This window comes from Leopardus geoffroyi, chromosome E3 (assembly GCF_018350155.1).
Source record: "Leopardus geoffroyi isolate Oge1 chromosome E3, O.geoffroyi_Oge1_pat1.0, whole genome shotgun sequence".
NCBI lineage: Eukaryota > Metazoa > Chordata > Mammalia > Carnivora > Felidae > Leopardus > Leopardus geoffroyi.
In genome coordinates this window covers 32,291,365-32,317,777 of record NC_059340.1, presented here as the reverse complement: position 1 = coordinate 32,317,777, position 26,413 = coordinate 32,291,365, and the positions used below count along the sequence as shown (strand labels likewise).

At 52.1% G+C, this 26,413-nt stretch overlaps 1 long non-coding RNA gene across 1 annotated transcript in view; it reads right to left on the bottom strand.

The window, feature by feature from the left end:
* LOC123589034 overlaps window positions 1-26,413 on the bottom strand; it is a 63,923-nt gene that overhangs the window by 37,263 nt on the left and 247 nt on the right. The window contains exon 2 of the long non-coding RNA XR_006708128.1: window positions 15,512-15,690. This is a non-coding gene — a long non-coding RNA (uncharacterized LOC123589034). The remainder of the gene's footprint in view (window positions 1-15,511; window positions 15,691-26,413) is intronic.

Genomic DNA, 26,413 nt, shown 5'->3' with positions numbered 1-26,413 from the left:
TGCAACATTTTGAAACAGGCAAAATAGACAACCGGTGCCTTCTCGGTGCGTCGTTTGTGGTTATCGCGGCCTCTCTCAACTTTAAGGCATCTTACAACTCTTACGTCGTAGCAAGCCGATGGTAAGGTAGATTGTGCCCGGATACACTTTACTGCCCTGTGGGTAAGGACCAGCTTTGCCCCTGTTTGTACATCCCCGGCAGCGGTCCTGATCGCCCACGTGTGTGTGCTTTTTAATTCTCCTTGAAGTCAGTTGTTACGTCATATTAGTTCCCTCATTAATGAAGGCGTTAAAGAAAATCTTTGACACACGCTCAAGGATCTTATGCTTGCACGGGAGTGGTGGGTTTCCCTTTGCAAAAAGCGGATCCTTTGATTACGCTCATGTGCCCGCCCTCTCAGGGGCTGCAAAGCTGCGCACAAGACACCCCCTGCCCTCGCGCCCCTCACCGCCTCTGGCCTGTCCAGCTGACCGCACACAACATCCCCCTGGGGCGGGGACGCCAATTGTGACATTCGTCAGCACTCTCCGCGTGCCCAGCTCTGGACCGAGCTACTTAAATGTCTGAGCTATTTAAACATCATCCCACGCTTCCTGTGGGGCAAGCGGTCTCACTACCCCCGCTTGACAGGGGGGGAAACTGAGGCTCAGAGCCTGTGAGAGAGCTAGAGAGGAAGTGGTGAGGCCAGGCTTTGCAGCTCAGCAGCCCGACTTCTGCGTGTGCAGTTTCCTCCACTGTCTACAGGCAAGAGGGTTTGTGGGACCCTCCTCCCCCTCAGACCTGGTGCAGGCAGAAATTAAGTCCGGTTGTGAAGGATCCGGTTTGCGTGTCGTGATTTTCCCGTCAACCTCTGGGAACCGGGCACCTGGGATCGTCCCGGGTGGGACCGAGGGGCGCACTGTGGTGCCGGCGTGTGACCACCTCCTCTCCAGCCCGACTTCCTCTCAGACTCCATCCCAGAGCAGGGCCCAGAGCATCCTACTCGCCCCGGGGCTGCCACGAGCTGAGCGCCAGCACTGGCCCGGAGCAGCTGGGGGACGCTGTCCCTCTGCAGGTCCGCAGGGACACAGCCACTCCCTGAGTACGACGACCGTGTGCCAGTGCCACCCGGGTACTTCACACGCCACTCCGTGTCCTCACCATCGTTAGGCAGGTCCTGCCTCACTGCCATTGGACAGAGGAGAGGACCGAGGCTCCGAGGGGTTAAGCAACTTAGCGAAGGTCAACAGGGCAGAGCTGCAGTTTGAACTCAGCTCAGCGTGTCTCCTAGTCCCGGGACAGAGTCAGGCTGCCTTCCCCCGGCTTGCAGGGGCGGCGGTCCTTCTTATCCCAGCCAGAGCCCAGAGGGGACTGCAAGCAGTCGGCAACAGTGGATACCGGTCCCTCGGCCCCCACCCGCTCCCTGCCCGGGGACACAGGCAGTGCTTTCACGGGGAGCTGGAGGTGACCCCCTGCTCCAAGACCAGTCTGGGGACACGGGGACTTCCCGATCAGCTGCGACTGGAGCATTCTGCTACAGGGATGCTCCTCCCTACCTCGGCCTCCGTTCCCCCAACACCGGGATCCTGCTCCCTCCGCCGTGCACAAAGCTAGCTCATGTGCTACCCTACAGGGTGCGAGGTTAGAAAGAGCCGCCCCCCTCTGCTTCCTGTCTCAGCAAGTGGCACTTCCACCCACACGTGTGCACAAGCCAGAGAGCGAGGAGGCCTCCTTACCTCCTCCCTCTGCTCCCCTCCCCCACCTCCAAACCCTCCCAGTGGCAGAGACTGCCGGCTGAGCCCCAGCCTCCGCCGTCCCTTCTCCCGGAGTGATAGAACCTCTCATGTGGAGCTGGGTATGGCCACTCAGAATTAAACTACATTCCCCAGCCTCTCTCGTAGCTAGGCAGGTGTCCTCAAACGATTAAATTCTGGCAAATGGGGATGTGAGCAGAAGAGAGGCACGCAACTCCCCGGGAGGTCCTCCCCCTTCCCTGCTCTCCCTTCTGCTTTCCCTTCCCACTCGTCATAGTGCAGGACATGGTGTGATCCATTTGGACCACAGGAGCAAAGGCAGTAGCATGGGAATGGCAGGGCAACAAGGCAGAAGGAGCCCGGGGCCTTAACTCCCTGGACCAGCCAAACCAGAATGAGAACACTTACACCAGGACTATACGAAAGAGGGGACATAGAGTTCTATCTTGTTTAAACCAGCACTTTGGGTCTCTGAAGTGGCAGGTGAATCTAGGTCCCAACGAATAGAGTGACCAGGTTCTGTGCGTTTTATCTCCTAATTACTACCCACGTTCATCTTCTTCTTTCAAATCTCCACCAACTTCACCCCAGACAAAGGCATGGCCCCCTCACTCCCCTCACTTTCTGAGCTCCAGCCTCATGGGCCTTCTGTCAATTGCTTACATATATCATGCTCGCACCTGCCACAGGACCTTAACACATGCTGCTGCCTGGAACACTTCTTCCTCCTCTCGCCATCTAACCATTTCCCACTTTTCCTTCAGATCTCAGCATGACCACCACTTCTTCCTCAGTGACTGAGGACTCAGGGAAGTCCTCAGTGACTGCCCTGACTAGGGCAGAGCCCTTGTGACACCCCCCCCACCCCCCGCCCATAGCATCATGAATTCCTACATAACATGTGCCACAGTTACAATTAAAAATCCCATGAGGTCCCCTCAATTTTGCTGGGAATCTAAAACTGCTCTAAAACAACAGTCTTAGGAGAGTTAACAAAACCAAAAATTCTATGAGAGCATCTAGAAATCTATCTTCAAAACGCACTGCCCAAAGTATGAAATTATGCATGCGCCAGGCTTTTGTTGCTGCACTGCTAGAAACAGCAGAAAACTGGAAACAATCCAAACATCCACTGAGAGGGAACTGGTTGAATAAACCGTGGACTGCCGCATAGGAGAGCACTCTACAGCTGTGACAAGGAGCAGGGAAGTTTTTCTGCCACTGCCCTGGAGTGATCTTCGGGATGTGGGATTCATGTGAGAAAATAAAAAAACAAAATCCACGGGACAGAAGTGTGTTCGCCATCTTCTGAATATGTGCGTGGGGTATATACACCCTTGCTTCTTTTTTCAAAAAATACACAATGGAAGAATAAAGCAGAAACGAACAAAAATGGTCACCTGTGGAGGAGGGAGGCAACGAGTAAAGGGAAGGGGAGTGGAAGTTAGTCCTCCCCGAGTGTATCTTGTTTCTTATTTTATACATGTAAACAGCTTACAAGAGTGTAGAGCAAAGACAAGAAAAAGGAATCCCTTAAAATAAATAAAAAAAAAAAAACAAACGAGTAAACCTGGCTGAAAGTCAACTTGGCAACCACACTAAAAAGGATGATTGGAAGTGATTTTAAAACAGCACTTTGGTTGTACATCCCTAATGGGCTTTATCCTAAGGACCAGAGAACCACAAAGAAACAGCACCACAAGGCAATCTTCAACTGCCCTCCATCATTTTATAGGTAGTGATTATAGTGGTATCATTATGTGGAAACTATTAGCTTTATAATATAGGCTGAAGAGAAAAAGAGATACAAAGGCATAATCGAAGGAGTTAAATGACAACCCTGTCATCTTGAAGGTGAATGAGTTCTCACTTCCTCCAGCTTGAAGCCCCGACTCCGTGAAAACCCAGTGGCAGTGAGCACCCCTGAATGTCCAGACTGTGGTCCCTAATTCCCAATGATCACCCAAAGGAACAGGACTCCCATGAGAAACAGCTGATTCCAGGTAGAAAGCGTGTAAGATGATCCTAGGAGGGCCGTATGTCATGTTCATTTTACAGATAAGGAAAGCGACGGCCAGGGAGATTCAGCGAGCTGCCCAAGGTCATGCGACGGGTAGGGGGCTGTATGAGGATCTGAACTGGAGTCCATGCCCTTAGCCATCTTCTCAGTTGCCTCTTCATTAATGTTGGATGTTCAGCATCCAAGTAAAAAAGGAAAATGAGGACAACAGCCCCAAGCTTGGCAGAGGCCAGTCCGGTGGGGGGTGGGGGGGGAGGAAGAGGAGGAGGAGGAGGAGGAGGAGGAGGAGGAGGAGGAGGAGCGTTCAGAACCACGGACAGCACCCCCAATCACTACCCCCATCATGGGTTCAGCTGTGCCAAACCCAGGGTGCTCAGGCTTGATCAGGGACTGGCTGGGAGGTGCAGACCCAGGTGTCATTATGCCAGCCTTTCTACTGGCCGCTCGTCACACCCTCCTGATGTGCTTGGGGCCAACCAGGCTCTCTCCAAGACCACCACCTTAAGAGCAGGGATCACCACTGAATTCCTCACGGCGCCCAGAGAAGAGGCATTCTCACTGCCCAGATGGGGAAACTGAGGCTCAGAGAGGCACTACGCTGACTGAGGTCAGGCCACTGGGAAGCAGCTGATTCTGGTAATTCCCCTGGCCCACCCCGCTTTCCTCTTGTTGGCTCTTTGGAAGGCTGAGAGTGGGGTGCTGGTGGCCCATGCTGAGCGTGAATCACCCTCATCTTGTGTGTGTGTGTGTGTGTGTGTGTGTGTGTGTTTGAGATTTCCCCAGCTGCAGCTGTGAGCTGGGGAGAGGAGTCTGGGCACATGAGCTCCAGGCAAGAAGGCTGCTTTTCCCAGCAAAAAAGGAGGAGTAAGCCTGGCATGACTCCCGCCCTCCTCATCCACCTGACCAAGTCTACCTCCAGAATATTCCTGGGCACTGTTCTGTGTCCACCCTGACCCAGGCCACCATCAGCTCTCTCTCTGAGAAGCCGGCAGATTGTAGATATGCTTTGAAGGTGGGATTGACAACACCTTCAGGAGATGCACAAATGAATATATTTAGCTGCTGCCAACGTCAACGTGCCTCCGGTTTTCTGCCCAGACCTAATTTTCTTTCTTTGCAGACAACCACTGAAGTGGAAATCCCAGGCTCTCCATAAGGCCTGGAGGCTGGGCCAAACCCTCCCCTCAAACGTCCCCTACCCCACCCATCCCCCACCCCACCCCCCACTTCTGCTGGAGGCCATTAAAGAGGCAGCAAATCAATCAAGGACTCCACACCGTGTGCAATGATCAAAACGCGAGGAAATAAAGAGGAGAGAATCATTATAGCTTAAAAGGGATTTAGGAGATCTACCAGCCAAAAGCAATGTAGGACTTTGTCTCCCAGGGTGAACCAAGCACCCATCAAAATACACTCAGGAAACAATGACAGGAAGGTGGGATTTTGAGGATATTAAGGGATCATGAACTTCGCGTAGGTGTGAGAAGGGTAATTCCATGAAGATGTGGTTACTGAAGGGAGAGTCCTTATCTTCTAGAGATATGTTCTGAAGGATTTATGGATGAAATGACCTAACGATATGATTTACGACAGGATAAGCCAGCAGCCGTGGGGAGGGCCCCCTCCCCTCCCCAGGCTGGCAAGTGGGCGGGGCTGGCCCCGAATCAAGATCATCTAGAGGAAGCTGCACCCGAAAAGAAAAAAAAGAAAGAAAGAAACGTGGAGGAAGTTGCACCTTTCCCAGAAGACCTACTTCACATGATTGCAGTCAACGCCCTGTGTCAGGAACGGGGCCAGCCTGCGGTTTACCGATGCGGAGAAGAACACGGCGGGACCCGCTCACTGGCCCACTGTGTGGTGACACTTGTTGATTTTTATACTATAATCCTCTGTACTTTTGTGAGTGTGGTGGGGGGAGTGGGTAATGAGGGTTTGGGTTACCCTGTGTGGTTCAAACCCTGCCTCTGACACTTCTGTGACCTGGGCGAGTCACGGCGCCACTCAGTGCCTCAGTTTCCCCATCGGTCAAGCAGGGGATGATAATGTCAGCCTGACGGGGCCGTTGTGAGCCACAGGAGTCCACACTGAGAACAGAGCCTAGCATGTCACCCGTGAAAAAGAAATCCTAGCTCTGATTACTGCTACGAGGTAGCATTTGAGCGTTTACGCGGTATTTTTTACTTTTCATGTGTCTGAGCCGATCTGGACCCCACCTCTGTGGAGGAGGACACAGGACAGCCTGAAGGGTTGTTTTTTTTTTTTAATCTATTTTTTTAATGGTTATTTTCGTTTTTGAGAAAGAGACCATCAGCAGGGAAGGGACGGGGACAGAGGATCCAAAGCTGTCAGCGCAGAGCCCAATGCAGGGCTCGAACTCACGACCCATGAGATCATGAGCTGAGCCGAAGGCGGACCCTCACCGACTGAGCCACCCAGGCTCCCTCAACCTGAGGGCTTTTTCAACAGATGGGGATGTAATTCATATACCATGCAACTCGCTCGTTTCAAGCACACACCGCTGTGGACTTCAGCGCATTCACGTAGCGAGCACCACCATCAATTTTGGAATATTACCCCACATCAGGGCGCTGCTCCAAGGTAGGGTGGTGAGTCTGAGCCCTCTTCTGACTTCTATCACGGCAGAAGGGGCGGGCTGTGAGGACCACGACCTCAGGAGTTTCTGGGGGAACTGCCAGCGGGCAGGCCTGGGGTGTTCTTCAGGGACCCCGGGGAACTGTCCGCTGGCCCGGCTTAGAGATACGTCGCATGCACAGCAATCATGTGAGCTGTATCTTTAGAGAAAGGTGCCCACAGACCCCAGTGCGGCTTTCTCGAGATCAGTGATAACCTACCGCAATTTCCCAAGAGGGAGGGAGAGAGAACCTCTACCTACATGGGGGGGTTCGAGCTGCTACGAGGCCCATGGAGGGGCATTTAATGACCGGCCCCTGGAAGAAGGGCAGTGAGGGAGGAGTCGCACGGCTCTGGGGTGTCTGACTGAGCCACTGGGGAGCTGATAGCGACATTTACCACCATGGGAAAGTGGGACAGTGAAGGGAGGGGTAGGAAAGGGACAGAAGAATCTGTAACTCCTACCATCATAAAACTGTCCTGAGGGGGCACCTGGGTGGCTCAGCCGGTTAAGCACGGGACTCCTGATTTCTGCTCAGGTCATGATTTCACGGTTCGTGGGTTCGAGCCCCGAGTAGGGCTCCACACATGGGATTCTCTCTCTCTCTCTCTCTCTTTCTCTGCCCCTCCCGGTTCACAAGCACACACTCTCTTTCTCAAAATAAATACATAACCATGAAACACACACACACACACACACCCAAAACTGTCCTGAGGCTCTGACGGGGTTTGACAGGCCTTTAGGATGCGACCGAGCTGAGTTCAAATCCTGACTCCTGCCTTCTGAGTCACGTGGCCTGGAGAAGCCTCGCTGGCTGCCTGGGTCTCCTGATCTGCAAAATGCAACAGCTGTGGGGCTCTGGGGGGCTCAGACCCGGCAGGTGGAAGGAGGTCCATGCGTGTGGCCTTCACCCTGAGCACTAGCTCCCCTCTCTGGCTCAGGTTCTGGGGAAATCCCACCCGAGGGAACACCTACAATGGGGGAAAGGGGTGATGCTGGAAAGACCCTGGGAAAGGACTGACACAGGGCACTGCAGGTGAGGGGCTTTCCATGCTCAAGTGGAAGGGAGATTCTGGTGGCTGAGAGGAGAGAAACCTGCCACACCTCCAGGGTCACGGTGATGATAGTCTCCACTCTCCCCTCCCCCCATCTCTGCTTGGCCCCCATCACATCACTGTTCCGGTAGTGATCCCTCTCTGAAATCTCTCATACAATTACCTTATTAACTTTCATGTGCCCTGCCTCCTTCTCTAGGATGTCAGCTCTTCCTGTGGCGACCTGTCCCCAGGACTTGGCATGTGCTTCCCGAATGGCTGAAGGGACACTCCCCGCGCGGGGCTGGGCTAAGCAGGACAGGGCCTTTCTGGGAAGGAGCCCCGGGTTCCCAAGGAAGCCTGGGGACGGCAGCGGGCTCTCAGCCCAGAAGGCAGGTGAGGTTCCCTGCCCAGCGAGGGTCACCCAGCAGCTCCCAGGAGGGACGGCAGGGTGGGGCTCAAAGGTCTCCTCCCCAGGGCACCAATTACTGGGATTCTGGGAGGGAGAAGGGTGTTGGCTCCTGGAATATGTTTTCCATGGGGACAGGGTCAGCACCCCTTGTGTCCCCAGGCCCCTGGCTCTGGGGGGACTCCTGTCTGTTTGGTGACTGGTGGGCGGCCAGGGACTCCGGGCTTATCAGACCTTGTTCCTGACAAGGGGCTGCTCCTGGCTGGCCTGGCCCCTGCTTAGGCAGGACCAGGCCTCACCCTGGTTCTGCCTGTTCTTGTCTCCACAGAGCCAGTCCCCACCCGGCCGGGGGTGGGGGGTGGGGGTAGCTCTTTGCTCAAAATCCTCTGAACTCCTCATCCTTCCATCCCTGCCTCAGTCCCAGTGGCTCAGGGGCTGTAGGAGCCTCCTCCCTGTTCTCTCAGCCCCTTTGATCTGTTTTCCATGTGGCAGAACAACACGGCCATGTTCTAAAATTTGACTGGAGGGGCGCCTGGGTGGCGCAGTCGGTTAAGCGTCCGACTTCAGCCAGGTCACGATCTCGCGGTCCGTGAGTTCGAGCCCCGCGTCGGGCTCTGGGCTGATGGCTCAGAGCCTGGAGCCTGTTTCCAATTCTGTGTCTCCCTCTCTCTCTGCCCCTCCCCCGTTCATGCTCTGTCTCTCTCTGTCCCAAAAATAAATAAACGTTGAAAAAATATATATATAAAATTTGACTGGAGTCCCATCCCAGGGATGCCAAATCCTTGAACGTCCTGGCATTTCTCTGAGGGTAAAAGTTCAGCCACCCTCCCCTCAGCCCCGACCCTCCCACCCTGGTCTCTGTGCTATGGTGTCTCACATGCTCCCCTCTACGTTTTCCTTGTCCACTGGGCCTTTGCATATGCGGTTCCCTCTGCCCGGTTAGTGGTGGATTCTCAGCTTGCAGATCAGGTCTCAAACGTCACTTCTTCTTTTTCTCTTAATGTTTTATTTATTTTCGAGAGAGACACAGACAGACAGAGAGAGAGCAGGGGAGGGGCACAGAGAGAGGGAGACACAGAACCTGAAGCAGGCTCCAGGCTCTGAGCTGTCAGCACAAAGCCCGACGCGGGGCTGGAACTCACAAACCGCGAGATCATGACCTGAGCCGAAGTCGGACGCTTAACCGACTGAGCCACCCAGGGGCCCCTCAAATGTCATTTCCTCCAGGAGACCTTCTCAGACCCCTGGCCAGGTCACATCCCCCTGCTACACACTCGAGGGGCACCGTATTTGCCTTCAGGGACTGTATGGGGTAATTATATAACTATTTGTTTAACATCTGCCTCCCCTTAGACCTCGAGTGCCCGGGGCGTGGGAACCCTCTCTACCCAGCTTCCCCCAGGACCGCACCTGGTATCTCAAAGTTTAGGGACTGGGAAGACAGGTTCATTCCTTCACGCACTCATGCGTTTGCTTCCAGTAAGCGCTTACTGAGAATCCACTGTGGCCGGGCTACAAAGTTGGCATAGACCTGACCCCAGCCCTGTGGGGCCCACAGAGCAGGGGCGCAGGGAGGGCTTCCTCCTGAGAGTCTTAGACAGTGGGCAGGGGATCTGAAAGGCTGGGGAGGGGACCACTAGGCTCGGCAACAGCCCATGCAAAGATCTGGAGGCTGGGAAAGACACGCACGGTTGTGGGTATGCGGGGCTGCGATGCAGGGAGGGAGGAAGGGGGCAGAGAAAACAAGGACAGACGGAAAGGCTGAGGCCCCAGGAGTCAGAGCAGAAACTCAGGGCCTAGGGCCACCTTCCTGCCTCAGCAGCTCACTTCCCTCTGGCCTCCCTGCCCGGCAGCTCAGGGCCCGCAGGAGACATGCTCGCTGGCTCCAACCCCTTCCCTCGGGGGCCCCTAGCAGCAGGGACAGGGCCTGGCAGGGGCCCAGGGCAGTGTGCGCAGGTTTTCCTCAGGGCGTCAGCAAGCAGGGAGCCCTGAGGGGCACCAGCTCTGCTCAGAAGGGATCCTCATTTTCGGGCACACTCCAGTCGGCCAGGGCTCTCAGCGAGTGCTCAGGCCGCCCGTGGACCAAGCCCAAGCTACAGATGGAGAAAGTGGGGCTTGGGGAGGTGTCGGGGGTCTCAGAGCTGGGATGGGGCACAGTCAGGCCTGAACCCACAGCCCACGTGGCTTCCGGCGCAGAACAACGCTCTCTCAGGAGCCGGTTCCGTGTGGGGCAGTCTGGTCCCAGGCAAATCCCCTCCCCGGAGTCACACGGGGCCTGTTGGGGCTCAAGGTGACCACAACAGCTTCAGTGCTTCTAGGTCCGGCTCTGAGCGTTCTGTGCACACGAAGGCACCGACCTCACCATACCCCACAGGCGGGTACTATGGTCAGCCCATCGGCCCATTCCAGAATCACAGGCATTTCCTGACAGGACAGGCACACTGCCTGAAATCGCAGCATTTGTAGAGACCCTGAGGAGCCTGCCGGCTCCGGATCGCCCTGAACAGGAAGGAGCAGCTAGCTGGCTGGGCACAGAAGGTTCTGGGGCGTGGAAGGTGGGTTGTGCTATAGGAACATGCCCTCTACCCATCTCTCATCTCACACGTGGAGGCCAGCAGGCCAGCTCCATCTTGACTCCTGGCACCACCTTCCCTTCTGGAAGCTTCTTCCTGCCTGGAGGGAGATCCGAGGGGGCAGAGTCCCGTCCTTGTGCCCCGGTATCCCAACCACAGCCTCATCCCCAAGCACAGGGTCTCAATCCCTGCAGGGGTAACTTCTCAGCTCTCCCTGATTACGTTATATTCTTGTTACTATATTGCTAAATTGTAATGACCCCATATTAATGAAATATGATATCACTATACAGGACTATTCTATTATCCTGGTAACTTTGGCAGGGAGGTCTCCCGGACCCTAGCATCCAGTAATATTGCCATCTGGGACTTGAAATCTCCCTGAAGTTAGTAGTTCTTATTTTCCACCTGTTTATAAAAGCTGCTCATGAACCTGAACTGTTTTTTGGGAACAGCACCCACACTGCGGGGTTGTGAGGACGATCGGATGAGTGGGCCGGTGATCGGGGCGGGGGGGGGGGGGGGTCGACGCTCAACCAACACCAGGTTCCGTTTCTCTAGCTCGGCAGCACCATGTTTTTGTATGTTCCAAATTATTCTTTAAAATCAAGAAATCAAACAGAATAAGGCCTATCCATGTGTGTTGATGGGAAGTGAGTTCTGAGATATATTTTCAAGTAAGAAGCGCAAAGAACAGCATGGATAGAAGATCACCATCTGTATTTTTAAAAACGGGGATATCTCATCCAGGCAACTCAAGAGCAGAAAACAAACATCTCATTTAAAAATGGGCAGGGGGATCCGAGGAGACATTTTTCCAAAGAAGACGTACAGACGGCCAAGTACGTGAAAGTACTTGCCAAGTATGTGTACAAGGTACGTGACAAGGGGCTCAGTGTCACGAATCGCCAGGAAAACGCAAATCAAAACCAAGACGAGGTGCTACCTCACACATGTACAAGGGCTACTAAAAAACAAACAAACAAGGGGCGCCTGGGTGGCTCAGTCGGTTGAGCATCCAACTTTAGCTCAGGTCAGGATCTCACGGTTTGTGGGTTCGAGCCCCGCGTCGGGCTCTGTGCTGACAGCTCAGAGCCTGGAGCCTGCTTCGGATGCTGGGTCTCCTCTCTCTCTCTGCCCCTCCCCCACACGCGCTCTGTCTTTCTCTGCCTCTCAAAAAAAAAAAAAAAAAAAAACTAATAAAAAAAATTAAAAACCAAAAAACAAACCAAAGAGGAAACCGGTGTCCGCGAAGATGCGGAGAAAAGGGCAGGAACGCTTGTGCGCTGCTGGTGGGAATGCAAATTGGTGCAGTTCTCAAAAAGTAAATAAATAAAAATAGAACTACCATATGATCAGTAATTCCACCTCTGGGTATAGATCCAGGAAATGACATCACTGTCGCAAAAAGATATGGATTCAATGCAGCACTATTTCCAACAGCCAAGACATGGAAACGACCTACGTGTCCATCGATGGATAAATGGATAAAGAAAATATGGTGGACACGTATACAGCGGAATCCCATCCGGCCATAAAGAAAGAAGGAAATGCTGCCATTTTCAACAGCGTGGATGGAACTTTGAGGGCTTCCCGAGAAGCGAAATCAGTCAGACAGAAAGTTAAATGTTGTGTGATCTCATTTACATGCGGAATCTGAAAAAGCCGCATCATGGAAACGGAACAGGTTGGTGGTGGTCAGGCACCAGGGGGAGGGATGGGGCCGGGGGTGGACACGGTGAAGGCGGTCAAAAGGTTCAAATCCCCAGTTACAAGAGAAGTCAGTCCTGGGGCTGTCGCATACAGCATGGCGACGACAGTTAATAATACTGTATTGTGTACGTGCAAGTTGCTGAGAGAGGAGATCTTAAACGTTCTCATCACAAGAAAAGCACCTCTGTAACTCTGTGCGGTGGCCGATATTAAGGCCCCTTACGGTGGTGATCTTTTGGCAATATATGCAAATATCGAATTATTATGTTGTATACCTGAAGTTAATACGCTGATTATGTCTCAAAAAGATAAATAAATAAAAAGGAGCAGGGGAGCCCGAGCGGCTCAGCTGGTTAAGGACCTGCCTCTTGGTTCGGCTCAGGTCATGATCATGCTGTATGTGAGTTCGAGCCCCACGTAGGGCTCTGTGCCGACAGCATGGGGCCTGCTTTGGATTCTCTCTCTCCCTCTTTAGCTGCCCATCCCCAACTCGTGTTCTCTCTCTGTCTCTCTGAAAATAAATAAACGTAAAATATATATACCAAAAGAACAGGGACATATCTAATCTGTCTATCCACTCATCCGTCTCCTGTGTTCACACAGGATATGTCTGGAAGGGTGTACAGGGGACATATAATGTACCCCTGGACCCCCACCCCTCACGCTTTTCTCTCTCTTGTCCTTCTCCCTAGAACGCACATGGCATACTATACATTTTACCTCCTTATTTGTCGTCTGTCTCTTCCAGAGAAGAAGCCCCATGAGGGCAGGGGTGTTTGTCCGCCGTGTTGGCCGCTGTGACCCCTGAGCCAGAATGGCGCTGTCCCAGGGGGTAACCAGCAGGCACAGGCGACGACTGAGCCCTTGCAATGGGGCTGCTTGGGACAGAGATGTGACATGAGTCAAATACACACTGGGTTTTGAAGGCTCCGTGTGTGCTATGACTCAACTGTGTCTCCCTCCAAAACTCATATGCTCAAGCCCTAACGCTCACTTGGTCAGAAAGTGACTGTATTTGAATTTTTTTAATGTTTATTTATTTTTGACAGAGAGAGCGCGAGCGAGCACAAGCGGGAGAGGGGCGGAGAGAGACAGAGAGAGAGACACAGAATCCGAAGCAGGCTCCAGGCTCAGAGCTGTCAGCACAGAGCCCGACGCGGGGCTTGAACTCACGAACTGTGAGATCACGCCCTGAGCCGAAGTCAGGCACTTAACCGACCGAGCCACCCAGGCGCACCTGAATGTGACTGTATGTGGAGACAGGGCCTTTAAAGAGGTGATGAAGGTAAAATGAGGCAGTTAAGAGGGGCCCTAATATGATGTGACTGGCGTCCCTATAAGAGGAGATTAGAAAACAGGGACACAGGCACAGAAACAACACAACGTAAGGACTCAGCCAGAAGCAGCCCATCTACAAGCCAAGGAGAGAAGCCTCAGGACAAACCGTTCCTCCCGCGCTTTGGCCTTGAACTTCCCGCCTCCAGAGATGTAAGCAAGTACATTTCAGGTCTGTAAGCCACCCAGCCTGTGGGACTTTGTTATGCAGCCCCAGCAGGCTAGTCCAGGATGAAAAAACAATGTAAGCTATCTCATTAATAATTCTTAAATTCCACATCCTGGGTTTGGATATAGTAAACTAAAGAAACATATTATAAAAATAAATTTCACCGGTTTCTTTCTACTCTTTTTTTTTTTTTATCAAACGCACCTCCTTGCAAAGTTAAAATTTCACCTGCGGCTCTCATTTGAGGCTCGTTATCATATTCCTATCGGACCTCACAGCCTAGCACGGTGTCTGGAACATAGTAGGCACTCAACAAACATGGGATGGATGAATGAATGAGATCGCTGGCTTTGGGAAATGACTGGGGGACAGAAGGGAGGGAGCCTGGCTCGTCCCTTTGGTTAAGTATCTTGTTAAAGAAAAAGATCTAGGGGCGCCTGGGTGGCGCAGTCGGTTAAGCGTCCGACTTCAGCCGGGTCACGATCTCGCGGTCCGTGAGTTCGAGCCCCGCGTCAGGCTCTGGGCTGATGGCTCGGAGCCTGGAGCCTGTTTCCGATTCTGTGTCTCCCTCTCTCTCTGCCCCTCCCCCGTTCATGCTCTGTCTCTCTCTGTCCCAAAAATAAATAAATGTTGAAAAAGATCTAAATTAAAACATGATAATATACTCCTTGCGATGACTTAATATATTACAACATAAGTGACATTAACACTCATGCACTTACAAGATGCCCCTCATGGGTATAGACATAATAGCCAGCCAGCAGGTGCTTTGGATGGAGTGCCGGAAAGTTGTGATTCAGAGGGCAGGGGCATCCCTCCCCACACCCAGCCTCAGGCGGGGAAGCAGACCCCAGAGTCCGTGCACAAGCCCCTTCCCCAGGATGAACAAAACACAGGTGGGGCCCAGGTATAGCCCTCAGGGTCAATGACCTAAGTACCACCCATCCCAAACTCCCTCCAATCCTCCCGTCTGCTTCTGGGGTTTGCTTTGTCCACCTGTAAAATGGGCACATTCGGCTCACACCGTTAAACAATAAAAAAAAATTCTTATCATGGAAAATGTCAAACATTGGCAAAGGCATAGAAAATAGAAAGGTAGCCTCTAAACACCACACTTACCCTCAACAACCGTCAACTCGTGGCCGATCATTTTGTTTGACATGTACACCCCCTCTCCACCTGATTTTTTTTTAACTTTTGTATTTATTTAAGTAATCTCTACACCCCAGGCGGGGCTCAAACTCACGTCCCCAAGATCCTGAGTTGTACGCTCTTCGGACAGAGCCAACCAGGCATCCCTCCACCTGATGATTTTAGTTGTTGACGTTTATTTATTTATTTTGAGAGCGTGCGAGCAGGACAGGAGCACAGAGAGAGAGGGAGAGAGAGAGGATCCCAAGCACGCTCTGCCCTGCCAGCGCGGAGCCCGACATGGGGCTTGAACTCAAAACCGTAAGATCACGACCTGAGCTGAAACCGAAAGTCGGGCACTTAACCGACTGAGCCACCCAGGCACCCCTCCACCTGATTATCTGAAAGCTTATCTCCAACTGCGGTATTATTATACCAAATAATAACACCACTGTGGTATTATTATGCGAAATAAAAGCGAACAATAATACCCTAATATCATCCAGGATCCCTGTGGTATTCACATTTCCCCGAATATCAATGAAAGAAACACAATACGCTGTTCAAATGAGTGTGTTCAAATCGGGATCCAAACAAGGTCTACGCCTTGAACTTTTCTCAAATCTCCTTTAACACAGATTCTAGATTACTCCTGCAGTTCCTTCGGTCCTGCCAGTACCCACCCTCCTATCAGTTATCTATCTGTTGCACAACAAATGGCCACACAGCTTATCGGGTTAAAACAGTAAAAGTTATCTCACGGTTGTTGTGGGGCAGGAGTCTGGGCGTGGCCTCCTCCAGCTCAGGGTCTCTCATAGGCTGTCGGCCTGGGCTGTGGTCTCATTCGCAGGCTGGCTGGGGAATGATTTGCGTCTAAGCTCACTCACTAGATGCTGGCAGCATTCGGTTCCTTGCTGTTTGGTCCCCTCCAACGTGGCAACTTGTTTCACCAAAGGGAGCAAAGGAGAGAGAGAGAGAGAGTGCGAGCAGTGAGTCGTGGGTCTCTGGCTTGTGCACCTGAAGAAGCTGCTGAAACACAGCTTGATGGGGCTCCTGACTCAGTAGGCTTGGGTGGGGCCTAAGAATGTGGATTTGGTTTTTTTTTTTCCATCTATCTATCTATCTATCTATCTATCGAGAGAGAGGGAGGGAGAGAGAGGGAGAGAGAATCCCAAGCAAGCTCTGTGCTGTTAGCACACATGAACCATGAGATCATAACCGGAGCTGAAATCAAGAGTCAGACGCTTAACTGACTGAGCCTCCCAAGGAGCCCCGGAATGTGCATTTCTAACAAGTTCCCAGGTGACGCAGAGGACCATGCTTTGAGAAGTACTGAATTATAGGGACCTCTCTTCCTTCAGTTTTCATTTCTTCCTTTCATTTTATCTGTTGGTGGGTGACTTAAGAATTCCCAGGTCAGGCCACTGATTTCAACCCTGGTGGCAAATAAGAATTAATTGGGACGCTTTAAAAAAGATGGGGACTTAGAGGCCCCATTCAAGACCTACTGAATCAGAAAATGGGGTGGGAGTTTCAGAGATGGGTTTCTATTTCTTTTTAATGTTTATTTATTATTGGGAGACAGAGAGACACAGAGAGGGGGAGACACAGAATCTGAAGCAGGCTCCAGGCTCTGAGCTGTCAGCACAGAGCCTGACGCGGGGCTGGAACTCACAGACCGCGAGATCATGACCTGAGCCGAAGTCGGTCACTCAACCGACTGAGCCACCCAGGTCCCCAAATGGGTGTTTCTATTTTTAAAACTCTGTGTGTGATTCTCTGTGCAGCCAGGCAGGGTTGAGACCCACCGGGCAAAGAGAATGGGGGCTAACCCTGGGTAAGTCCCTTTAAATACTCACAGTGCTATCAATGACTGGGGTTTATTGGGGTGTCTCTCACATGACAAGCCCTGCACTTGTATCTTCTTGTCTCATTGTCACCACGGCAAGTGCGAGGCAGGTGTGATGGCTCATTACCCCCGTCCCACAGATGACAAGAATGAGGCTGACACAGAAGGGACTTCCCCGAGGTCACCCAGTGTGGGGATTTTCAAGTATATTCCACGGGGGATTTTCAAGTAAATTCCTTGACACCCCTTCCCTCAAAAAGTGGAGCTGTGAGCTGGACTTAGTGACCACTTCTAGGGAACAGAATATGGTAGGAGTGATGGGGGGTGACTTCCGTGACGAGCATTCTGCTTGCTCCCTACCTGGAATCACTCAGGCCGCCATATTGCAAGGAAGCCGGCCGCCATATTGCAAGGCCACTCAAGGAGCCCTGTGGAGAAGCCCTCTCCGTGAAGAACGGAGGCCTCCTGCCTACAGCCAGGTGAGTGAGAGCCGCGTGGAGGTGGGTTCTCCGACCGTGAAGCCTTCATGTCACTGCAGCTCTGGATGGCCTCTTGTCCGCAGCCTCATGAGGGACTCTGAGCCGGAACCAACCAGCTGAGCCACTCGGGAATACCTGACCCATAGAACCTCCAAGAAAAAACATGCCTGCTAAGGGTTGGGGAGTTTGTTGTGCAACAGTAAACTCATACACGCCAAAAGACAATCTCTGGTCTGAGTGGTTCCGGGGAACTCCACTCTTACTCCGGCCCCTGAGGCAGAGTCTTCCAACAGGCAGGTGTGGGTGACATGGGCTTTGTAGTTTCAGGGATGGGTGTTCATGAGTCCCTACCCCACCCACGCGCAGACCTGGGAGCCCTCTGCCCCCAGCCCATGTCCCAGCGTGGCCGCGGACTGACCCCGGGAGGTCTCCCCCTAGCAGGGCCCCGCGTTTCCTGGGGCACTGGACTGTAAGGGCCACGGAGGTGGGGACATGACTGGTGGTCACCACAGAAGCTTATGGGGCACATAGCAGGTGTTCAATAAACAGCCGTTTCATGAATCATTCCCTTGAACCAGCTTCCACGGGGGGACGTGTTGGCTGATTAGAAGCCCTTTTTTGCATGCAGCACATCAGGAGTCTGTCTCCTGCAGGAGGCTGCAACTCCCTGAGGGGTCACTCTGCCTTTATACTCTAAACGGGGCTGGGACACCGTCCCTGGAGGAGCAAATGTAGGAACAGCACCTCCAGCGATCAGTAACTGGAAAGCGACAAAGCTGGGTTCAAAGGCAGCTCTGAGCCCCTTGTCTACTGGCCCCTTGGCCACAGGCCTACAGCATGTGCTGGAGTCTCCGTGTTCTCTCGGTGGGAAGCCCCCAGCCCTCTGATGTAGACAAGGGGGCTGTGTGCTCAGGCTCAGCTGTGGATAAAAGCCTCGGGGAGCCGGGCCTTGGGAGTAATTCCTGCCTGACCCCAAAGCCACCCCAGGCCCAGGATGGCAGCTGTGAATAATGGATGTAATAATGGGGAACATTATGGCCCGTGATTCACCTGGTCTATGGCCTGTGGAGGGAGAGGCTGGATGGACTTCCCTAACAGCCTCTCACGAGTTCAGAGTCAAAGGCAGGGGCCCCAGGGGAATCGGGGGAGGGGGGTCAACCTCACTGCCTACCGCTCCTCCATTTCAACCTTCAGATGCTTCCTCCTGGAGAGGCAGCCATTCCGCTCCCCAGGCCCAGGGGCTGGACTCTGGACTACGGAGGAAAGGAAGGGAAATGGCTTTGATGGGTGGTGGTGATGGATGAGGGGTCTACAGCCAGACTGCCAGGGTCCGAGTCCTCCACTGCATGCTAGCTGTGTGCCCTCAGAGGATTTACTCACCCCCACTGAGACTCAGTTTCCTCATCTGTAAACGGTAAGGAATAACATCTATTTCATGGAGTTGCCAGGGGCCCACTGACTTAATAGCACATATCAAGTACTCGGCAAGTGACCTGGCACACAGTAAGTGCTCAATAAATGCTAATCAGTGTTCTTATGCTGTGTACCAGGCAACGTGGGGAGCATTCTGCATATTTTAACTCATATAATCTCCATACCCAGGGCAGTATCCACTGTCGTACAGATGAGGAAACTGAGGCTCACAGACATGAAGCTTAAGATTTCACAGGCGACAGTCCATGCGAGAAGCAGAATTTGAGAAAATCCGGTGAGCAATGTCCAGTACACTCCAGAGTTCCAGTCGAATGTCCTGTCCCACTGTTCCCCAAATACACCTGCTACCCTACAAAAGCCCCTGAGATTATACGACCAGTCCCTACCTCGTACCATCTATACAAAGCTCAACTCTAGATTGAAGACTTAATGCCGACGATCAACAAAAAACACTTAAAAGTCTTTAATAGAAATTATAGGTAAATCTCCTTTAGAACTCAGTGTTGGGAAGGATGATAGATTATGAACTCAAATGTCTAAAACAAAGCTGCAGAACCTTAGTAGAAAGTATATGTGAAGATGTTTTAGTCCGTAGGGTTGAGGAGGATGCTTCGTATCATGAGTGATCAAGGAAATACAGATCAAGATCTCAACTGGAAATAATTTTATACTCAATTGGCAAATATTTTCAAATCTAAAAATACCAAGTGTCAGAAAGGACATGGGTGGCACATGCTGAGGGTAGGAATGTAATTAGTACAACCACTTTAGGGCGCCTGGGTGGCTCAGTCAGTTAGGTGTCCAACTTTGACTCAGGTCATGATCTCACGGCTCGTGGGTTTGAGCCCCACATCGGGCTCTGCGTTGACAGCTCGGAGCCCAGAGCCTGTTTCGGATTCTGTGTCTCCCTCTCTCTTTGCCCCTCCCCCACTGGTGCTGTCTCCCCCTCTCTCTCAAAAATAAATAAACATCAAAAAAAAAAAAAAAACCCACAAAAACCAAGTGGGACACGACCCAAATGGGACACGGCCCAAAAGGCCATCCGCAGGAGAGGTGATGGATCAGGGGTCCAGTGAGCTGGTGGACTAGGACAGAACAGCTAAAACAAGTGAACTATTATGGGTCAATCCTAGCTACATACTATTACGTGAAGAAACTAAGTCCCAGAAGATTCGTATGCCCTGATACCATTTTTTGGTGGCCTGGATGCCCTTTGTTGTGGATTGAATTGTGTTCCCCCTTCTCCAAAACATACTCAAGTCCTAATCCTTGGAACCTGTAAATATGAACTTATTTGGAAACAGGGTCTTTGCAGACGTGACTGATTAAGTTTAGATGAGGTCATACTGGGTTAGAATGGGCCTCACCCATACGTGGTCGACTAATTTTTTTGACAAGCGTACCGAGAACACACAGAGGTGAAAAATAAGTCTCTTCAATAAGTGGTATTGGGAGAACTGGATATCCACATGCAAAAGTATGAAACCAGACCCCTGGCTTATGCCACTCATAACAATTAACTCAAAATGGATCAAACACTTACACGTAAGATCTCAATTCATAAAACTTCTAGAAGAAAACATTGATGTTAGTCTTAATGTTAGTCTTGGCAATGATTGCCAAGCACAGGCAACAAAACCTAAAACAAACAAGTGGGACTATATAAAACCAAAGAGCTTATGAAAAGCAAAGGAAACCATCCATGAAGTGAAAAGGCAATCTACAGAATGGGATCCCAAATATATAAAGAGCTCATACAACTCAATAGCCAAAACAGCAAACCATCCGATGAAAAAACGGGCTAAGGACCTGAACAGACATCTTCCCGAAGAAGATACATGAATGGCCAACAGGTAGATGAAAACGTGCCCAACATCACTCACCACCAGGGAAACGCAAATCCAAACCACAAGGTGATACCGCCTCATATCCGTTAGCATGGCTGTCATCACAAAGACAAGAGACAAGTGTTGGGGAGGAAGTGGGGAAGGGGAGCCTTGGTGCACTGCGGGTGAGAATGGAAACTGGTGCAGCCAGGAGGGAAAACAGTATGGACGCTCCTCAAAATATTAAAAGTAGAACTACCCTACGATCCAGCAATCCCACTTCTGGGTATAGATCTGAAGGAAAGGAAATCAAGACCTTGAAGAAACACCTGTACCCTTATGTCTCTGCAGCGATATTCACAAGATCCAAGACATGGAGACAACCTTTAATGTCCATCAACGGATGCATGGATGAAGATGTGGGACACACACGTGCGCGCACACACACACACACACACACACACACACAGAGGCAAGCATGTGAGGGGACGGGTGTGTCGATTACCTTGATATACCATGTATATGCATGGTTGAGAAGGATGTTCAGCATCACGATATAATTATCTTGATACATAATGTATATGTGTATCAAATCATCATATTGTCTACTTAAAATTTTTTTTTTAATGTTTACTTATTTTTGAGAGAGTGGGGGAGGAGCAAAGACAGAGGGTGACACAGAATCCAAAGCAAGCTCAGGCTCTGAACTGTCAGCACAGAGCCCAATGCGGGGTTTGAACTCACGAAATGAGAGACCACGACCTGAGCCGAAGTCAGATGCTCAACCGACTGAGCCACCCAGGCATCCCTGTACCCTTTAAATATATAGTTATATTTGTCGATTACTCTTCAATAATGTTGGGGGGTGGGAGGGAGAGACAATGACACACAGGGGAGATGACTTGTGACAACAGTGGCAGAGACTGGGGTGACGCGTCCACAGGCCAAGGACTGCCAAGCCTGGCCACCAGCCACCAGGAGCGACAGGGAACAACAGATCCTTCCCTGGAACCTTCAGAGGGAGCATGGCCCTGCCGACACCTTGATATCAGATCTCTGGCCTCCTGGGCTGAGAGAGAATAAATTTCTATGGTCTTAAGCCGCCAGGTTTGTGGTTAGGCGTCCCAGAGGCCCCAAGAAGCTAATATACTCTTCTAATAAAGTTAGCGAGAAGAAACTAAAATTAAAAACACAGGGAGAACTTGTTTTGTCACGCTTTGCTTCACTGTGCATCACGGACTCTGTGTTTTTTTTTTTTTTTACAAACTGAAAGTTCGTGGCAACCCTGTGCTGAGCAAGTGTATGGGTGCCTTTTTCCCCAACAGCATCTGCTCGCCCTGTGTCTCTGTGTCACATTCTGGTAATTCTTGCAATGTTCCGCACCTTTTCATTATTGTTCTATTTGGATTGCGGCAGTGTCATGACAAAACTTTAACGGATGAGGAGCTGCTTCCTATGAAGGAGCAAAGAAAGTGGTTCCTTGAGATGGAATCTACTCCTGGTGGAGATGCCGTGCAGATGGTTGAAACGACAACAAGGGATCGAGAATATTCCAGAGACCGAGTGGAGGAAGGAGCAGCGGGGTTTGGAGGACTGACTCCAGTTTGGACAGAAGCTCTACACTGTGGGTGACATGCTCGCGAGGAGCGTCACGTGCTACAGAGAAATTGTTCTTGAAAGGAAAGCCATCGATGCGGCAAACTTCACTGTTGTCTCATTTTAAGAAACTACCAGAGCCACTGCCCCCACCTTCAGCAGCCACCAGCCATCAACATCGAGGCAAGACCCTCCACCAGCAGAAAGGTTATGATGCACTGAAAGCTCAGACGATGGCTAGTGTGTTTTTAGAATTGCTAAAGGCATGTGCATCGTTTTTTTAGACCTAATATTATTGCGCACTTAATAGGCTCCAGTGTGGTGTAGACATAACTCTTACATGACCTGGGAAGCCAAAAAAAAATGCATCTGACTCGCTTTATTGCGGTATTTGCTTTACTACGTTGGTCTGGAAAAAATCGACAATATCTCCACCGTGTGCCTGTATATTTTTTAGGATGTGGGTATGATAAAGCCAATCAAAAGGGAAAGCAGGCTGAGATACAGACAGGATACAAGGCAGGGATGGGAGGGCTGCCTCGGGATTAGATGTTGGCCATTGTTAGGGTCCTAGCTTTCGATGGATGGGCGTAGTATGTGACTAAAATAATTATGGCAATTTTTTTTTTTTTTTAATTTTTTTTTTCAACGTTTATTCATTTTTGGGACAGAGAGAGACAGAGCATGAACGGGGGAGGGGCAGAGAGAGAGGGAGACACAGAATCGGAAACAGCCTCCAGGCTCTGAGCCATCAGCCCAGAGCCTGACGCGGGGCTCGAACTCACGGACCGCGAGATCGTGACCTGGCTGAAGTCGGACACTTAACCGACTGCGCCACCCAGGCGCCCCAATTATGGCAATTTTTAAGGGGGCTTGGGTAGCTCAGTCGGTTAAGCATCCAACTTCAGCTCAGGTTGTGATCTCGTGGTTCGTGGGTTCGAGCCCCTCGTCAGGCTCTACGCTGACAGCTCGGAGCCTGGAGCCTGCTTCGGATTCTGTCTCCCCGTCTCTCTGCCCCTCCTTGCTCGTGCACTCTCTTTCTCTCTCTCAAAAATAAATAAACCCTTAAAAAATATTCAAGAAAACGAGAGCAGGTCCTGCAAGGACCAAAGAGAATACACCATGATCCGGATTATGATGTGCCCGCAATTCTGTGCACTGGGGGTTCCTAACCTGAGTTCTGGCCGGCTGGACAGGTTCCCCACCTCATCCAACCATCTGCCACCGTCCCCTTGCTTCCCTGTTGCCGTGTCACCTCTACACTTATCTTCCGTTACATTCTGCTTCAAGGTGACTCACTCTTCCCACCCCACTAAATATTAGGGTGATGTAATAACCTATGGGTATATCACTATCATCAATGGCAAAGCAATACCTGTGCCACAAACAGAAAGTAACTGCAAACATGCATAGGCAGAGAACGACACGCTATTAAGTTCGAGGTCAAGGGTGTACACAGAGCAAGATTCTGAGCCCAGGCTCTGCTTTCTCTGGGTGACAAGGAGCTGAGCCAGCCTTCAAGGGCTGTTACAGCTGCGTAACAGGAGGTGAAGCTTCTTCCCCTTGAACCAGACCATCGCTGTGTGATTCAGAGCTACGTGACGGCTTCTCTGTGCCCTACCTAACCCCACCCTGCAGACCTCACCAATGGGTCACCTTTCCCTTTGGGAAACGGCCCGAAGGCCCAGCCGTTTCCAGTTGTATTTAGGCCTGGAACCCTTTTGGGGGGAGACCCAGCCTGATAGCTGTGGCTAAGCAGGGAAGCCCAGCTGGAGTCAGCTGGCTGACACCTCTCTGCTCCCCAGAAAGCCCCTCCCTGGTTCCGGCCCCTCCAGCACCCCAGGGAAGCGGGCACAGGGCCAGGCTGGCACAGGGCAGGCCCAGCTGGGTCTCAGCAAGCCCCAGGGAGCCAGGGTGAACTCATCGCTCGCCCTTAATTATCTTCCTGGCTAATGAGCATCTGAGAAGCTCCACGCCATCAACAGAGAGGACCCCCCTGGGAGATGCTGGGGGCTGGGAGGTTCTAAGGGCCAGATGTCACAGATGGAGGAAGGTGGCAGGGGCCCTGACAGAGGAAATGAGCTTGGGGAGGGGACCTACGCTTCCTGCTTCTTCTCTGTAGGGGAGAAGGCCGGGGCCAGGCAGGAAGTTACAGCCACGGTTAAGGGCACTCGGCAGCCTACGATGTGAGGACGAAACAGGCTCGGGGGGCCCCCCACTTGTGTGACCTCTAGCCAAGGGCCTCACCTCTCACGGCTCCAAGCACAGTTCACAAACCATCACTACCCCCTGGGAGCTTGTGAGAAAAGCAGAACTTCAGGCCCAGACCTACTGAGTCAGAATATGCATTTTATCACGACTTCCAGGTGATTTCTGTGCCTTAGTTTCCCCATCCGTCAAATGGGGTTAAAATGTGCTTATGCATATGTGGTGCTTGCTGTCTGTTGCTACTGTGACTCGTGTTCTTGTTATTGAAACAATTCACTCCGGACAAGAGGAAGCCTGGTCCCAGGTCGCCTACGACCAGCCCCCCACCTCTGAGCATTCCCACGGGTGGGTTTCATGGGACCCCCTGTGAAGAGGAGGAGCCTGAGGCTCAGAGAGGTGCGGTGACTTGCCCCAATTCCACATGGTGAAGCCCAAGTTCACCCTACACCTGTCTGCCCCTGTTACTGATGTTAAGAGCGGGGCACCCAGGTGGCTCAGTTGGTTGAACCTCCAACTTCAGCTCAGGTCATGATCTCAGTTTGTGAGTTCGTGCCCCACATCGGGCTCTGTGCCAACAGCTCAAAGCCTGAAGCTGCTTCAGATTCTGTGTCTCCCTCTCTCTCTCGCCCTCCTCTGCTCATGCTCTCTCTCTCTCTCTAAAATAAACATTAAAAAACATTTTGTAAGAGTGAATGGGTAGGATTGCTTCCTCTGCATCGGAACCAAGCATTTGACGGGCTCACAATGACCTTGTGATGGTGACCTAACTCCCACCCCCATTTTCACATGAAGGACAGAGAGGGTAGGCTGCTTTTCCAAAGCTAGCCAGCAGGAAAGGCTGGATTTGAACCCAGCGGTCTCTCAACTTTTAAGTCATGGGGCATTTTCCCAGAATCTTTCTCCCCAGAGTGTCCCTGGCCTCCTCACTCATCTGCCAGTCCTGGCACTGGGGTTCTGAGCTCACCCCTGCCACGTCCTCACCACTAATGAGGTCTTTGCCAACTAAGGATGGGGCTGTCCAGACCCGCTAGAACTGGCTCCTTGGGAAGAACCTGTTTCCTCCTGCTCTGGGCTCCCAGGTGTGGCTCCTCTGGGCAGGGGCCAGGAGCTGCTCTGAGATGCTTCATCTGGCTTCAGGGGTACCTGACCTCGAGCTGGGCTTCCCTGTGCCTCTCTGTCCCCTGTTCCCGCTTAATTACACCCCCTCCAGCCACCCGCCCCTCCCCCCCCCCCCCCCCCCCCCCCCAGTTCACCATCTGGATCTCCTGGGCTAGGGTGTAGTGGGGCCAGGCCCGGAATTCTGCAGTGTGATCATTCATTCATTCATTCATTCACGCATCATCCCCATATTCGGCACCTACTGGGTGCTAGGCGCGATTCTGCAGACTTGGCAGAAAAGGACAGACCCAGTCCTGAGGGGGAGAGACAGACCAGGGAGAATAATGAAGGGGACTGCTGTGGAGATCTGAAAGGTGAAGGGCAAGAATGCTGCAGCAGGAGGAAAGAGCACTGCCAAAGGCCCAGAGCGGGGAAACAGCTGGGTGCGTGCAAACCTGGAAAGAGGCCAGCTGTGCTGGAGTGGGGGGAGTAAGGAGGGCTTGGCCACCAGGCCTGGTGAGCTGGGTCCTCCCATCTTCTCCCAGAGGCTTTGCTGGAGGCTGGGAAAGACTGTTATAGCAGACAAGCCTTCCAGCTCCCAGGATGAGGGGCTCCCCCTGCCCCCCTCCTGCCTTCCAAACCGAGGGGCCCTGGAAACTTGGGTCACAGAGGCTTTGGAGGACCCACTCTCACCTCTCCTGTAGGCCCCAGCTGGCCACAAAGGGAGTGTCATCTCGATGGACTGCCTTTTTGGGTGTACAAATGGAGATTACTAACTGGCACCTTGGGGTTTATAGGCAGACAAGGCCTGGCCTCGAATCCCACCTCTATCACGAGACGGCTGGGGGTACTTCAGTACTTTGGAAGCCTGGGTTGGTTCTTCCGTCCCAGGTCGGGTCGAAGAAGTGTGTTGAGCGGTTAGTACACGTCGTGGCACCTGGTGGGGGCTAATCCCAGGGTTCGTACGTTCAATTCCGTGACTACAAGCGGCCAAATGCCCCGCGGCCTCGGCCCGCACCTGAATGAGAGCTCCGTGCGGGCAGGGGCGTTGTCTGTCGTGTTCGTGTCTGTTCGCCTGGCCACCGGCGAGCCCGGCACCCGTGGGTGTTCCGTAGTGTGGAGCCAACGGAAGCATGAACGATGAATGAATGAATGAATGAATGAATGAATGAA